Consider the following 14,711-nt stretch of genomic DNA (forward strand, 5'->3'; position numbering starts at 1 on the left):
GATGCTGGCTCCACAAGCAAATGGATGGTGTGGTCACTGGCATCATGTAATTAGTTCATGTTCTGGTGGGGCGGCAGGCCTGGAAGCCCCGGTTCAGATGCGGTGTCCTGAGAGCTGTAAAAGCAGTAAATTCCATCTCTGGGGAAGAAAGGCAGAGGGAGCTACTTACTGCCTGAGCTCCAGAGGAAGAAGTATTCAAGAGCCTACCTTTTTCCTCAATTTCACCATCTGACGGAGGTGCTAGGAAGTTGGCTCATTTGCTGGAGCCGTGAGAAATGGGTTTATGTAGGTGAAGAGGAGGGAAAGTTGCTGACTAGTGGCCCACTGAACCCCACAATGATTTGGTCCCATGGAGTTCCAGTTCAGATAGACACAGGGGAGAGGCAAAGCTGGCCGCCTTGCAGCTGACACAGACCCGGCCAGGGCGGCCTCTTCTCCTCACCTCACCCCACTCTCCTTAGTGTATCACTTTCTATCACCCTATCCTTAGCTCCTGCCACCCAGAAATTTTTCTCCAGATGGGAGGACTGGCAATCAGCTCCCCTCCCTTGTGTAACCAAATATCTCACCCTGAAGATATGCTCAGACTCTCTGGCCCGGGCTCAGCCCTCCGGTTTACAGCGTGGCACGACACAGCCAGCCAGCCTGCTCAGAGCCCCACCAGTTTCTAATTAAAACAGAACAAGTGTTTCTTTAGACACAGACCAATTTCTTAGAGGAGAAACAGCAGGTTCCTCTAAGGTTGGCCTGCAGGTCTCACACAGTGGGGTTGTTTATGAAGGAAAGGCAAACAGACTGGTTTTGGAAAGTACAAATGGATGTATTATTATTATCAACTAGTATCTTAACCATATTGCCACCTGACACTGACTACAAAGAACATGTCTCTGGAATGGCATTCAATAGATTGGGGTAGAAATCTCAATATTTTAATGTGTTGGAGCTGCAAAAATAAAAAATAATTTCCTGTCTCCCTTAGGTTATAAAAGTTTACCTAATCCTCTCCATATTGATCATATTCAGCATTATGATATGGAAATGTCAACATTCCTGAAAATAAAAGTTTTTATCATTAAGAGTTTAAAAAAATCAACCCAAATTCCAATGAAATTTGTAATTGAACACATTCCCCGTTTTAGTAGGCAAGATTGCATGGTTTAGCCCTGAGACCACAGACTTCATGGCCTAAGGACAGGGGTATTGTTCAAAATACTGAGGGGCCACATCTGTGCAGGGCAAGGACTAACCAGCAAATGGATGCAAGATTTAGCACTGGAGCAGGGAGGCAGCTACCAGATGGGACCTCTTTATGGCAGGTAGTTGGGAAGTGAGGTTGGGGTGTGCTATTGGAGAACGTGCCCCCAAGCAAGAAGGGTGCTAAGGGAGCTAAGAAAAGCTATTTACTAATAGAACAGGAAGATTTCACAATTTAGCAACTGGTTCAGGTGGACCGGTACACACCCACTAAATACTGGCCCTGCCCAAAGGGAACGGGCAAGAACCTAACTGAGGGAACAAGCTGGCTGAGAGGTTGATGCCCTAAAGGGGCAGATATGACCTGGCTCTTGCTAATTGCTGCTAGACCTTCTGATTTCTCACGAGAAGCTAAAAATCTGTATTTCATTATGGCAAGTAATCCACATTAAAAAAAATGAAGCCATGTGAGCCAAACCAAACAGGTCGGCTAGTAACCATTTTGTGACCTGTGATTGACAGTGATCCAGGGTAACAGGGCCCCTTGCACCCATAGTCTCCACAGAAACACGAACCTACCAAGTTGCTCCAAAAGCCACAACATCTCTCTACCCTTGAAGCCCCGGCCCTGATTCAGGCCACCTCATGCCTTACAGGCTTTATCACAACTGACCAAACTGGTCCTCAAACAGTGCCACAGACATTCCCCTCTTTTAAACTACCACCTACAAGGTGGCTTAGTCAGTTAAGTGTTGGGCTCTTGATTTTGGCTCAAGTCCTCATCTCAGGGTCCTGATCTCGAGGTCATGAGACTGAACCCTATGTGAGGCTCTGCATCATGCTCCAGGTCAGGCTCAGTGCTGGGCATTGAGCCTTCTTAAGACTCTCTCTGTGTCTACAGGGGCTGCCATGGAGTTGGGCACCCAGAGTCCCAGAAAGGGAAAGAAGTTCTTCTGAGAACTTAGAACTTCTAAGAAGTTCTTCTTCTAAGAAGAAGAAGAAGCTATTTTCAATCCCTTTACTATATTTTTTAAAGATTTTATTTTATTTTTTTAGAGAGAGAGAGAGTTCACACACATGCATGTGAGTTGGGGGATGGGCAGAAGAGAGGGAGAGAAAGATCTCAAGCAGACTCCCCACTGAACACAGAGCCCGATTTGGGGATCCATCTCATGACCCAAGCCAAAACAGAGTCATTCTCTTAAGTGACTGACTGAGCCACCCAGGTGCCCCCAGTCCTTTTACTATGTCAAGCAGTGACACCTAATGATGATAATGTGGTATCGCAACCCAGCTTTATTTAATTTGGAAGATGCTCACCTAAACATAGAGGAAATATATATATACATATATATATATATATATATATATATATATGTATATATATATATATATACTCCAATAAAATATATATATATATATATATTTTATTGGAGTTCAATTTGCCAACATATAGCATAACACCCAGTGCTCATCCCATCAAATGCCCCCCTCAGTGCCCATCACCCAGTCACCCCCACCCCCCGCCCACCTCCCTTTCCACCACCTCTTGTTCGTTTCCCAGAGTTAGGAGTCTCTCATGTGCTGTCTCCCTCTCTGGTATTTCTCACTCATTTTTTTCTCCTTTCCCCTTTATTCCCTTTCACTATTTTTTATATTCCCCAAATGAATGAGACCATATAATGTTTGTCCTTCTCCAATTGACTTATTTCACTCAGCATAATACCCTCCAGTTCCATCCACGTCGAAGCAAATGGTGGGTATTCGTCATTTCTAATGGCTGAGTAATATTCCATTGTATACATAGACCACATCTTCTTTATCCATTCATCTTTCGATGGATACCAAGGCTCCTTCTACAGTTTGGCTATTGTGGCCATTGCTGCTAGAAACATTGGGGTGCAGGTGTCCCGGCGTTTCACTGCATCTGTATCTTTGGGGTAAATCCCCAACAGTGCAATTACTGGGTTGTAGGGTAGCTCTATTTTTAACTCTTTGAGGAACCTCCACACAGTTTTCCAGAGTGGCTGCACCAGTTCACATTCCAACCAACAGTGCAAGAGGGTTCCCCTTTCTCCACATCCTCTCTAACATTTGTTGTTTCCTGTCTTGTTAATTTTCTCCATTCTTACTGGTGTGAGGTGGTATCTCATTGTGGTTTTGATTTGTATTTCCCTGATGGCAGAGCATTTTCTCATGTGCGTGTTGGCCATGTCTATGTCTTCCTCTGTGAGATTTCTGTTCATGTCTTTTGCCCATTTCATGATTGGATTGTTTGTTTCTTTGGTGTTGAGTTTAATAAGTTCTTTATAGATCTTGGAAACTAGCCCTTTATCTGATACGTCATTTGCAAATATCTTCTCCCATTCTGTAGGTTGTCTTTTAGTTTTGTTGACTGTATCCTTTGCTGTGCAAAAGCTTCTTATCTTGATGAAGTCCCAATAATTCATTTTTGCTTTTGTTTCTCTTGCCTTCATGGGTGTATCTTGCAAGAAGTTACTGTGGCCAAGAAGTTACTGTGACAACACAGGGTGTTGCCTGTGTTCTCCGCTAGGATTTTGATGGAATCTTGTCTCACATTTAGATCTTTCATCCATTTTGAGTTTATCTTTGTGTATGGTGTAAGAGAATGGTCTAGTTTCATTCTTCTGTATGTGGATGTCCAATTTTCCCAGCACCATTTATTGAAGAGACTGTCTTTCTTCCAATGGATAGTCTTTCCTCCTTTATCGAATATTAGTTGACCATAAAGTTCAGGGTCCACTTCTGGGTTCTCTATTCTGTTCCATTGATCTATGTGTCTGTTTTTGTGCCAGTACCACACTGTCTTGATGACCACAGCTTTGTAGTACAACCTGAAAATCTGGCATTGTGATGCCCCCAGCTATGGTTTTCTTTTTTAATATTTCCCTGGCTATTCGGGGTCTTTTCTGATTCCACACAGATCTTAAGATGATTTGTTCCAACTCTCTGAAGAAGTCCATGGTATTTTGATAGGGATTGCATTAAATGTGTAAATTGCCCTGGGTAGCATTGACATTTTCACAATATTAATTCTTCCAATCCATAAGCATGGAATATTTTTCCATCTCTTTGTGTCTTCCTCAATTTCTTTCAGAAGTGTTCTGTAGTTTTTAGGGTATAGATCCTTTACCTCTTTGGTTAGGTTTATTCCTAGGTATCTTATGCTTAACATAGAGGAAATAAATAAGAATATGACATTTAAATATTTTATACAAGAGAAAGCCCAAAATTGAAAGATGCAGCAAAGACATCTGAAATAGTCATGGTCACTATTTGAAGCCTTTCTTTTAAATTCAACTATTGAAGGATTTTTTAATGGTAAAAATGTGGCACCAATTCTTTAATAGTTTTTTAGAAAATTGAATTTAAAGATTGGAAAGGTAGTCTATACCCATTTCTCCTATATTTCATTCCTGAAATGTATATATTTTTCAGGTCTTGGGAATGCTCTTTAAAAGATAGTCTTCCTTTCCCAAACATCTGAATATACTTGACTCAACTGAACTGTTAACTTAAAAATGGTTAAGATGCTGAATTTTATGTTACATGTTTTTTACTAAAATAAAATAATTTTTATAATAAATTTATTTTTTAAGGTAGAGATGGGCCTCAACCCACTCTCCTTAAGAGGTCCTTAATATGGAGAAAGCAGGCATCAACACAAGATAAAGAGAGTGATTGAGATTAAGCCTAAATCTTGGTCCTTGAATTCCATAGTCTAGTCCTAGAAACAGCTGTACCAAGAAGCAAATTGTTTACCTCTAGTTGCTATGATCCCATCCTTCAGGGGTGATCATTCATTCAGTAGGCATTTACTGGGGCCTATTACCGAGGCTCTGAGGGTATCATTAAAGCATAGTCTGTGTCCTTCACTTACTCAAAACCCAGATTCTAGTTAATGTGCTGCCAATATACTTGGAGTTGGAGATGAAATAGGTACCTGCTAAGGCCCAGCCTCTCGATGATTCATTAGTCCATAGCAACATTTGCATGCCTGGTCACGAGGTCAGGTGGCCCCCAGGGAGCCCACACCTGCCTGTATCTAAAGATGTTCACCACTTTTCTTATTCACTTTCAGGTATGAAAGCATAGATGTCTCCTTACTAGCCTCCTCCTTGCCATCCCGCTCTGACTGCAAGAGGTCCTGAACTTACCCAGGGAGCAAAATAAAAGCTGAAGGTAAAAATGAGTGGTGGAGGCAATAGGCATCTGTTTATGTCCAGTCAATGAGAAAAGGTAAATGTAACCCACCTCCATGTTTTCTCTGAGCCTTGAGCCTTCTGCTTTCTGTACCCTTGGAAATTCACCAGGTAGCAGTGATTTCGTCTCCGTAGGCTGGCTCCTGAGTGAGGCACTTGCCCACACAAACTTAGCATCCAGCGGATTGGTAGGAGTTAGACTGAAGGATATTAGACCCAAAAGAGAGCTTAGAATCAAGGATTATCATCTTATAGATAGGAAATTTACCAACTCTTGTGGTAAATTTGTGGTACCACAAGAGTTGGTAAATTTCCCAAGCTCACAGCAATAATTTGTCAAGTCTGAAGCAGAACTCAGGTCTCCTGACTCCCACTATAATCTATGCTAAGCCCAAGATACCTCTACTAAGAGAATACAATAGACTATTAAGACATAGATGGTCCAGTTTCAGGCTCTGATCACATAAAAGTTTTAGAAGTCTTTCATGTTCATTTTCAGTGTCTTTTTGCTAGGCCTCTGGATTAAGGTAATGATGGCAACACCTATACCCAGTCATGGATTTTATACAGAAAGGCTGGAGAGCCTGCCCGGAAGCCCTCCCACCCTGCCAATTGGATCATGTTCTAGTCTCGGGTTGAGTTCCATGGGAGCTTGAGGATCCAGACTTCAGTTCAGATCTCCAGTCAGTGGAATAATGGATGTCACTGTCGGCTCTAGAACACATCTCTGTGCCTCTATCTTCATGAATGAAATGATTTATTGCGAAACTCTAGTGAGGTTATTGTGAACATCAAAAGGCAGTGTAAGCTGTTGTTAAATGTATGCGACTTTAAGATAGAACACTTTTCGATAATGATGTATCAATGTAGGCTCATCCATTATAACAAATGTACCACTCTGGGGGAAGACGCTGATGATGAAGGAGACTGTGCATGTGTGGAGGCAAGGGATAGATGTGGGAAACCTCTGTACTTTCCTCCCAGTTTTGCTGTTAACCTAAAACTGCTCTAAAAACTACAGTTTTATAGTTCAGTATTTTTACAGTGTATTAAATAATAAATTACTTTAAAAAGACAGAACACCATTAATCCACATTACCTCTATTATCACACAGTACCTTTCCTCTTAACTCAAAATATGGAGTGCTCCATTTTATGGGAAGACAGAGAATTAAGAGGCTGTAGTGGAGCCAAGACATTAACACTGCTTGGGGCTGCCCCAGATCTGACAGCCAGTCTCTCAACTCAGCCATATCATTATTGGGGTCTTGAGGGCCCCTAAAGCACCAAATTTCCCAGATCTCCTTGAGCTCAGAATCAGAAGGAACATGACTACTCTATGTTGTCATGAGAAGTGCTTCATGGGGCAGTGTTCATGACCTCTTGCTTCAGAGTCACTTGGGACACTTGTCACAAATGCAGAATCATGGGCCCTGCCTCAGGGTCTTACTGAATCCAAATGACTGAGAGGGGGGCCCAGAATTTGATATTTCTAGTAATTGTCCCAAGATGACTCTGATGCAGCCTGATGTATCAGAATCAGTTTCTGCTGATATTGGATCACCCTTTTATGTTGAGACCATACACCAGAAGGCTGAATCCATAGCGTGTCTGAATCCAGAAAGCCTCCCTCCAGGCAACATTCTTTCTGCAACTTGTAAGGCACCACAAGCTGTCAGAAAGGGCGGTGTGGACAAGGACATCACTGAGGGCTTTTTGGACTTCAGAAGGGGGAAGGGTCCAGCTCCCATTTCCCAAAGAATGGCTGCTTCAGCAAAGGGCTGAGTGAGAGGTTAGTAATGCAGCCATGGCCACAATTATGTACTGCCCAGACAGATGCTGCCCAAGTGCATGACTTACACCCCAGTCATGGGTTTGACTTTTGTGGGATCTCTGGTCTGACATTTTCTAAGACCAGATCACTTTCCCTATATCTGAGGGTTGACAGGATATTTATGAACAGTGCCCATAAAATGCCACCTGGGGGCTAGAGAATTTCTCGATCCCAGGGTCACCTCAGTCTGATTTAAGTCCCTGTGCTTCAGTTTGTTTAGGAGCATAACAGAAACTCTCCCGCTGCCCTGCCTCCAAGGGGCATTGCCAGGAGAAAGAGGCAGGATTTGCAGAAAGGCAAACCTCAGCTCACCTGCAGATGCCCCTGTGTGAATATACGCTCTGGGATTTAGGTGCCATCCTTGTCTGAAAATCAAAATGGATTCCACCTGCTGCGGCTCATATCTGGGTCTTGCCAGGCCGCACACCCAGGGACTAGAACTGAAGGGAAGCCAGCTGCCCCTTCCAATCACACAAGGCCCTCTGGCATTTCAGTTCTTGGCTTTCCACCGCAGCACACTCCATGTCAGCAGCCCTATGACCCCACTTGGTGTGAGAGTCCGTGGCAGTCCCTGCCAGCACTGTTGGAAGCGCTCTGAGGCTCTGGACGCTGCCACCAAGGCAGCCGGCTGCTATGCCCTTCCTTCCTGCCTTTCACATTTCCCTCCCAGGCAGTCCTGAGGTGCTTCTTCATTTCACCCTTACTCTTTTTGGAGCAGCCTTGGAATTGTTGGTGTTTCTTTCAAAAAGAGCAAAGAGAGCAAGAGAGATCAGGGGAGACTAGATTGGAGACGGACTTAAACTCAAAAGCCTCCAAAGTCTTTTTGTGAGGCTTCTATTTGGATTCTCCAACAACTATTTTTCAAAGAGCAATCTGAATTTTAAGCACAAGTCTCAATCAATGAAAAGACTCCAATATGACTAATGATGGCTCAGGAAGTTAGCAAGAGAAAATGAAAAACTGATTTCAGTTTTTCTGGACTGCATTTGAAAGACATGGGTAAAGAAATCAGATCTACCTTTGAAAACCAAGGGCGGATAGAAGGCAAACCAAGCTGAGGAAAGATTAGTCTAGAATTGCTGGCAAATCCCTTTTAGTCAGGCCAAATTTGTGCGTGTATTGGCCCCTTGTGTGACCATAATGATTGCCACTTAACAAGCATTTACTGTTGTCTTGGCCATTGGTGAAGTCTTTCTCTTATATTAATTATTTCATTTAATCTTGACAACAACCCCACAAGTTAAGTATTGGTTTCTCAGTTCTACAGATGTGGACATTGAGGCTCAACAAAGTGAAATAGCTTGCCCAAGGTCACCATACTCAGTAGAGCTGGGATCCCAACCTAGGTCTGTCTCATTCTGGTCAGTGACTCCAAGAATAGCAGAGCTGAAGAAACACTGGGCTGCTATCAAAGATCTTTATTTATGAAGAAAAAAAATCTTTATTTATGGTCCCAGCTCTACTATTAACAGATGGTGTGTCCCATCACAAGTGGCTGACCCTCAGGGCTCTAGTTTTCTCAACTGTAAAATGTGGGGCTCAGTAGTCGATAGGCTCAAATGCCCTTTCCATGCCTACCAATCTCTAACTACAGCTTCTCTCTTGCACACTATTCCAGCAGCCCTCCAGCTTTCTCTGAATTTCATGATACATAGTTGGTCATAATTATAACTTATGGGATCCTTAATCCTGATTTTGTTGGCCTCCAAATTGCAACATTGTTTTTATAAGTAAAAAAATGCAACCTGCTTGACAAGTGTCTGCTTTGCCACAGCCCACATTGTGACCAGCTCCCAAGGCACACTGCTGTAAAGGTAAGGGAATGCTTGTCAGACAGCTCCAGAGATAAAAGCAGTAATGTTTGCTTGTGTTGCTCTGCCTTCTCATTATTCACAGTCCTGTGATCTTCAGTAAAGGGGAAAAATTGGAAGCTAACTACACATACACTAAAAGAATAATGTTGACTGTTGTTGACTGTTTATAATGAGAAAGATCTTGGAAGATGTGAGTAAATCCAGACGCAGCTCAGTTAGAACCACACATCTGGCCTGGAGCAGCTTCATGAATCTCACCTCCAAGCCACACATAATCAGGCAAAAGAGAGGGTCAACATGCACCATAATTTTGGAATTCAGCCAGCCTTGCACCTGTGAAATAAAGAACATGGTCACTGGGGCAGATCAATAGGAGAAAGGCTAAGGGGATGGATCATAGTCTAGTCTCCAGCTTCCAAGAGGGGCTAACTGTTGGTGGGCACTGAACATGTAAGGCCTGGATTTCAAAACTAAGATTGCACATTTTTGGGATAAAGAAATGTATCTACAAGAATGTTCTTCAGGATTTACTTGTTTCAGGCCAAAATACACATATGCCACAATATAGTATTTCCAAGCAATATCTTGAGTCCAAGATCTCTGAAAAGCCAGCCTGCTCCTGCTAGGGCGCCTCTGAATATAGAAGCAGTAATGAGAACATTTGTGTAACGATTCATTGTTTGCAAAGTGCTTTCACACTCTGATCCTTCTAACATCCCAGAGTCACCGAGGTTCCAAAAAGCTTATGTAACTTGCTTGACCCGGCATTTGAACCCAGGTCTCCTGACTAGAGCTTTTCTCCACACCATGTATTTCTGAATAATAAGATTTTTTTTCCACAAAGGAAATAAATCTTTTTTTTAAAATAAAATAAGCAAAAGAAAAATGACTACATACCTAGGAGGCAAGATTTCTGCTGGCTGTTTGTCATGGTTGACTTGCTATTTTTCATAAACAAGAGGCAGTAAGGTCAAAGGGAAGACCACATGGTACCCAACGAAGTGAACACAATATTTTTCAATGTTGGGGAGAAGTAACAGCAAGCAAGAAAAAAGCAATATCAAAATAGCCTATGAGAAAGGCAAAAGACAGTTTTCCCATTTTTCTAAATTTAGATAGGTTTCAGATGCTGTCACTGCCAGCACCATGAGAGTCTTTGTGTCAAACATGACCAGCAGCAAGGCCAAGAGGTAGATCAGGGTTCCAACTGGCTTCATGAGAAGCTGAATCAACCAGAGTCCACCTAAGACAACCATAGCCAAATCTTGGATAACTTTCACATTAGAAGACAACCTCTCAAACACACAGAATCAAATTCTTCCTGTGAATAGAGCATCCTATCTGCCACCACAGCAATTCTTAATTATGGGGCTGATATGGATTGGGGCTTATTTTCTAAAAATTTGCCCTTCATATACATTACTGAGATACTAATAATAAATTGCCACAAGCAACCAATTATATTAGCATTTCATAATTTGCAAAGCTTTTACTCTTTCTCTCTGTCTTGTCTGAATTGTAAAATACTCCTCTGGATGTAGTCTGAGTGATCGATATTGCCATTCTACTGATGAAAAACTGAGGCTCACAGTTTATATGACTTCCCTAAACTCACAAAATTACTAACTAGTGAAGGAGAAACATAAACCCTAAACTCCTGACTTCATATTTCATGCTACTTCCAAGATACCAGCCATACCACTGATTAAGACTCCTGATTAATGTAGTAAATATTCTTCTCTCATATGTTTATCTTTTGCCATGGCTGATCAACTTCAGAGATCTGAGAGCGGCCCCACACATCTGGTCACATCAGCTCTGTCAAGCAGATCTAAGGAGAGAATCCAGTTGTCAGCCACCCACGCTTCAAAGTGACTTATAAACAGCAAAACCATCAGCCATGGATGTCTCAGAATAAGAAAATCTATGAGGAAGACCTACTCATAGGCTTAGAATGTCATGGATACTTTGGATAGGAGGCTATAATGCTGGATGTCTGCCTGTCTGTCCTGAGGATGAGGGAGAGATAAGACCATGTGTGGAAGCTGTAGCAGCTCAGGGAACAACTCCCAGCCAAGTCAAGCTGAAGGGGAAACGGAGAAGGGCCAGCAACTCTGCTGACTCAAAGAAACTGATGGCAAAAATATTACAATTATTTCCTTTAGCTATGGTCTCTGGGTTTGTTCCAAGTGGTTCCTGAGTCTGCTCATCCTACAGAATAATATCTGTCCCCTCACCCCCACTCCATCAAGAAAAACCAAGTGACCTCACTGCCTTACAACAAATTCTTAATGAGTCCACCCTCAGAAGATCAAACAGGAGGTCTTTCTAGAAACCAGTGGCTAGATATTCAAAATGTAAGAATTAGTTGCATTAGAAATTGTATTAGTTGTCTATTGCCGTATTAACAAATTATTCCAAAATTTAGCAGCTTAAAACAACAAATAGAATAACTCAAGTCCGTACTGATGGTTGAACCTAGGGAGCAGGGAAGAGAAGTGGAAGACAATAGGATTTGAAACTTTGATGTTAGATCTGGAAGGTCTTGTGATTTTTCCCCCCTTTTCCTGAGCACTTAGTGGATTGTGATATGCAGCCCTCGAGAGTCCTCATGGATCCACTGTTGCTTACATCTTGTTGCAAGGTGTATTCATTCCCTGGGGCTAAAATTTTCACAGACTGGATGACTTAAAACAATAGAAATTTAGTTTCTCACAGTTCTGGAGGCTAAGTCTGAAAACCACTGTCATCAGGACCAAGTCTCTGAGGGCTCTAGAGAAGAATCTTGCCTTGCCTCTTCCCAGCGTCTGGCGGTTGCCTGGCAGTCCTTAGAGTTCCTTGACTTGTAGCTACATCACTCCAGTAGCTGCCTCCATTTCACATGTTGTTGTTGTTGTTGTTGTTTTATCTCTGTATCTTTACATGATCTTCTTATAAGGACACCAGCCATCAGATTTAGGGCTCATGCTAATCCACTATGACCTCAATTTAATTGTATCTACGAAGACTCTTTCCAAATAAGGCCACATTCTGAGGTTCTCAGAGGGCATGAATTTTGGGGGACACTATTCAACCCAGTATACTAGGAATATTTCCCAGAATCATCTCTGTCCTCTCCAATTGGGCATTCACTGATAAGGTAACTACCAAGATTACAATAATTCTACTTAGCAAATATGAGTCATTCCTTTTGACCCTCCATAATTCTGTTTTCATAATCAGTTCTAGGAAAAGAATCCTATGTACATAAGGAAACTTTAAGCACAGAAATAAAGCAAAAACAGTTTTGCTTATGATAGCACGTTTGAAAACTATCCATGGGGATCCCTGGGTGGCGCAGCGGTTTGGCGCCTGCCTTTGGCCCAGGGCATGATCCTGGAGACCCGGGTGGCCCAGGGCATGATCCTGGAGACCCGGGATTGAATCCCACGTTGGGCTCCCGGTGCATGGAGCCTGCTTCTCCCTCTGCCTATGTCTCTGCCTCTCTCTCTCTCTCTGGGTGACTATCATAAATAAATAAAAAAAGTTATTTAAAAAAAACTATCCATGTTTCTAATAATGAAAGAATAGTTCTAACTATTCCATTAGAAAGATCCTAATCTTTCTAACAATGAAAGAATAGTTATTAAGTATAGAAAATACATCTCTATAATAAACTACCAAGTAGCCCCTAAAATTATGAGGCTTGTAGTAATATAGAAAATTTACATATTTAACAAGTGAAGAATACACCATATTTTAAATAAATATTCTAATTATGTTTTAAGAAGAGCAAATAATACTCAAAATTGTACATAAAGTTTAAAATTGGAATGTGGTTCATTAAAATATTAGCACTATGTTTAATGACTTCTTATCTTTTAGGTTGTTCCAATTCTGTATTTCTGCATAAAAAACAACCTCATAACTTATTGCTTAAAATGATAATAATCATGTACTCTCATTAATTTGTGATCCGATTTGGGCAAAGCTCCTAGGGGGTTGACTCATCTCTGTTCCATGTGTGACTGAACTGATACTGAAGGATCTGCTTGCCAAGGTGGCTCAACATGTTGGTGCTGGCTCTCAGCTGGGAGCTCAGTTAGGGCTGGCCAGGGGCCTCAGTTCTTCTCCAGGTGGGCCTCTCCATGGGGCTGCTGAAGCTTCCTCACAACACGGCAGCCCAGTTTCAAGAACAACTGTTCTGAGAGAAAGGAAGTAGAAAGTGCAAGTATCTTAATGGCTGGGCTGGTAACTTGAACAGTGCCACTCCTGTCATGTTCTGTTGGTCAAGTCATCACAGAGCCTGCTCAGATTTAAGGGACGGGGCTCTTCCTGATGAGAGGAATGTCTCAAAGAACCTGTGGTCATCTTTAATCTACCATTTTATGCCAACATTTTCCAGATAATAAACAAATGCTTTTATTTAAGAATTTGAAGACCCCTAATATAAACTCTGATAATTCATAGAACTACTTAAAATAGCAAAGTTCTCTACTCTTAGCTCCTAAAGCCCCTTCTCTACCTACACACACACACACACACACACACACACACACGCACACGCACACGCATACACACACGGAAGATCTCCCATCTTTAGGCACTTCTCCCCCAGTCAGTTCTTTGATGAGGGTGTTGAGTAAACTGGAGTCATGGTCATGGTGGCTTGTGGTATACCCCATTCCAGATAGATACTTTTCAAAAAGGATTTGTTAACAACCCTCCCCTATTTCCTAACTTCCTCACATACAAGAAAACCGATGAATGAAGGAAGCATGTCACCTCTAGAGGGCTGCTGACCCAGGTTGGAGGCACACACCTAAGTAGATATCTGGCTACCCTCCTTATTTCCTACCATATCTGACTAATTAGTTATTAAACACTGAAGGGCTCACAGATGCCTGAATTAGTAATATCAACTCCTAAAAGCTTTTCTCAAATTGGCTCAAATCTCGTAATATTCACTCTTAGATCACATAAAGAGGCACTTACCTCTGGATGCTGCTTTCAGGAAATCATAAAGCTGACGATTTTAGCTGTTAAATGGGACAAAAGGCTAATCATCTTTAAAGAACAGAAATTAAGGTGTGACTAAAAATAATGTATCAACTGCCTAAGATTAAATGGGAGCCAGCATGTTCGAGGTTTGGGCTTAGTTTGTTCTGTTTGGAATTTTGCATGTGTGTGACAGTTATGTCCTGATTTTCAAGTCTGGATGACCCAATTTTACCAGACCTCTGTGAGATCAAAGAGCTGCTACCGGGCAGCCCAGGTGGCTCTGCGGTTTAGCACCGCCTTCAGCCCAGGGTGTGATCCTGGAGACCCGGGATCGAGTCCCATGTCGGGCTCCCTGCATGGAGCCTGCTTCTCCCTCTGCCTGTGTCTCTGCTTCTCTCTGTCATGAATAAATAAATAAAATCTTTAAAAAAAAAAAAAAAAAAAAGAGCTGCTACCAACACCCAATAACCCAGAATTTTAATTAATGCTGTGGATCCACTCTACAGAAAGATATACATGAACATAAGGAAAGTGTGTTGCATACTTTGGGGCATTCACAGACACCCTGCCTAGGTTATGAATCTCCATGTCAGAGACCTCTTAGATCTTTGGTGATTCAGGATAGGAAGTGAGTGCTTCAGAGTGTCATGATAGCTTAGGGCCTGT

General features: G+C 42.2%; 2 long non-coding RNA genes across 4 annotated transcripts in view; one reads left to right on the top strand and one right to left on the bottom strand.

Annotated features, from left to right (window-relative positions):
* The window catches only part of LOC140632636 (uncharacterized), a 60,897-nt gene that overhangs the window by 18,016 nt on the left and 28,170 nt on the right, over window positions 1-14,711 (top strand). The window contains exons 4-5 of one of the 3 annotated variants that reach the window (XR_012030241.1): window positions 5,297-5,397; window positions 5,917-6,455. This is a non-coding gene — a long non-coding RNA (uncharacterized lncRNA). Of the gene's footprint in view, window positions 1-5,296; window positions 5,398-5,916; window positions 6,456-14,711 lie in introns of those variants that run through there. The other 2 variants (XR_012030240.1, XR_012030242.1) reach the window with 2 other exon arrangements.
* LOC140632637 (uncharacterized) lies at window positions 5,436-14,527 on the bottom strand. Its single transcript, XR_012030243.1, has 3 exons — window positions 14,040-14,527; window positions 9,324-9,398; window positions 5,436-5,617 (listed from the first exon to the last, which is right to left on the bottom strand). It is a non-coding gene; the product is annotated as an uncharacterized lncRNA (long non-coding RNA).

This window comes from Canis lupus, chromosome 4 (genome assembly GCF_048164855.1).
Source record: "Canis lupus baileyi chromosome 4, mCanLup2.hap1, whole genome shotgun sequence".
NCBI lineage: Eukaryota > Metazoa > Chordata > Mammalia > Carnivora > Canidae > Canis > Canis lupus.